We start from the raw sequence: 2,764 nt of genomic DNA on the forward strand, positions 1-2,764 counted from the left end.
TTCACAAGACATTCTTACTTTTGACTTCCACATATCCTATGGCAACAAGTTCTTTATGTTGTTTCTTTCTTGTCATATTACATGGCACTCCTACTTTATTCTTTCATTCTGAAAAAGAACAGCTAGTCATTCCCTGTTCAGCCATATTTCTTTCCAAACTATCTCTTCAACTAACATGTTATTTGTTTCCCACTGTGTAGAAGCTTTTTTGTATCTGTCATCTCTTTCTAGAAAAGATTTCAATCAGAAACATTATCTAGAATTGGAAAGTCCCAAACAATCTCTGTGTAATACATTCTGTCCTCCAATCCATTGGCAGGAAAGCAGTGAGTGGACATAATGTGCTTTCAAGGCTTGAGAACAAGTGTTAAAGACAAAATATAATTAAAGATTGAGATTTTTGAAAAAAAAAATGACATGTGAAATGTACTTGCCAAAGTTAGATCATAGCCTAGTATTTAAAACAATACCATGTCTAGAAAAAGCATATCTGTTCTAGACATTTAGCAGCAAAACATTTGCTAAGGATCAACAGGGAACTGCCAGAGTTAGGCTGCAGGAGGTGGAGATTTGTACAGGCACAGCAGGTAATGAGGCACCTGAAAGAAGGAGAGTGGGTGCGGCTGAGAGGGGATGCAAAGAAATTCCTTGGTGATCAGTCAGTGTACTGGATGTGTTCTATATTTGTATTAATGACTTTGGCGTAAAAAGACAAATAATGTTGAGGAAATTTGTTGATGATATACAGTTGGGACTCATTGCTTATGCAGAAAGGGCAAGAATTGCTTAAAGGAAGAAATGGATGACCTCGAGGTTTGGGGTAACAGGAACAGACTGAAGATTAATGGAATGAAGAGCGAGATCATGCATTTTGGGATCACTGACAATTTCTGATTTGGAGGAAGGGAGAGATCTGAGTATGTTAGGGGATCACTGGATAGCTAGTAGCCACCAATATGTTCCAGGCACAAAGGGCGAACGAAATTTGAGAGTCCCATGCCTTGTCAGGCAAAAATACTTATTTCAACTGGGAAGATTTGGTCAAAGCTGTATTTGAATACCATGTACAACTCTGATTTTCCTTGTTGAAAGAAGGGGAACTCAAGCTCCAACAAATCCACAGAAGAGTTACTGGGATCATGGGAATGATAAGCTTATCTGTAAGAAGAAACTTAAATTGGCAGTGGTTTATTTAGCCTAGCAAAATGAAATTTGATATGTGACTTATAAATATATCCATGGGAGAAAATACCAGAAGAGCAGTGCTATTTCAGGGACAACAATTAAAGACAAACAAATTGATGTAAACTGGTCTTGAGGAAATGTGAGCTGCAGTTTAGGTTTCTAACTAACAGAAGAGTCAAGTTCTAGAACAAGCATATTGGAATGGAATAACAACAACTAACTGGTGTTATTATGGAGCTCTGTCAGTTAAACAGTGGAATAATACACTTATCTGTGGATGAAGCTGATGGCACGACCCAAAAGTCTTATGGAAAACTTTGTTACTAGGATCTTGCTTGATCCTAAGTTACTCCTCTTTGATTAGTGCTTGGATGTCAGTGTTGTAAGGAGGGTGTAGAAATTGCTTGAGGTTCTATTTTTGATTCTGTGGTGAAGTTGGTAACGCCTTAAGGAATTTTCACTGTAGTAGATCAAACCTTGATGCTTGACCCTTTCTGGAAGGCCACAAGGTTTAACAAATCCTTATGGTTTTGGAAGTGAAGGCATTAAAGCTGCACTAAAGATCACCTGTCATTACCCTGTTGAAAGGCTAGCAAATCAGTGTACAGAGCTAGAAGCTCCTTTACAGTGCCATCATGTATTTCAAATTTCATAGACTTCCACATTTCACATGCTCTGTTATAATTCATCTTTTTATAACATTCTTTTTTCCACCAATTATTAGTACAAATGGCATACTTATTCCACTTAATGCATTTAGGTGGACCAGAGGTTTTTACTTCCCAATAAAGAAAATATATCATGTTCCCAGTTTAGCCTGTGTTTATAACTTGTTCAAAAATTCCTTTGCTAGTCTCTTCTTATCTGCTTCCATCTCTGAGTAACCAGGAAGGGAAGATATCCTGAAACCAGAATAATTTTCTTCTCATGTAAAAAATGCTCTTAGCTTATACACAGCCAAAATCTAGTTGATAAAATTGTCAACATATTCATGGTCTAATCAGAATGACATAGTATTCAGAGAAGAATCTTTCATAAGTATTTCCCATTCATAACAATAGAATGCAGCAGTGTATGGAAATAAATACACTGCATGGAAATTTATAGAGACATCAATCAGTGTTTTATGTTCTCTGGTCAAGATAAGTTGTACCTTTGAAATCCTCTAAAAGCTGCTGTAATACTTCTATTTCAGAAGAAAACCAATTGTCCTCCTGGTAGGATTAAGCCCATGACAGTTTTCTCCTGACTTTTTTTCTTTCCTTGTGATGTGTGTGTCACCACAGGTTCATATATGTGTAAGATTTGTAAAGTCCAGCAATGCCAAAACTCCTCCTCTTCTTTTAGCCAGATGTTTCATTTTAGAAACATCTTTTTCAATGAAAGTAAAGTCGATTCAAATGTTGAAAAGTGGATTGCTGTAAAATAAATACCTCAGAATAGCTGCAAGTGGAATTTAAGTTCTTCTTACTGAAGCAAAAAATTACCAAAGGGGCTTTTAAATAATTATTTGTGTGCTAATCGGCTAAAATACCTTTATGTACTAACATTTGTGCAGTTGCATATCCTGAAAAATTCA

This window comes from Acanthisitta chloris, unplaced genomic scaffold, assembly GCF_000695815.1.
Source record: "Acanthisitta chloris isolate BGI_N310 unplaced genomic scaffold, ASM69581v1 scaffold43454, whole genome shotgun sequence".
NCBI classification, from domain to species: domain Eukaryota; kingdom Metazoa; phylum Chordata; class Aves; order Passeriformes; family Acanthisittidae; genus Acanthisitta; species Acanthisitta chloris.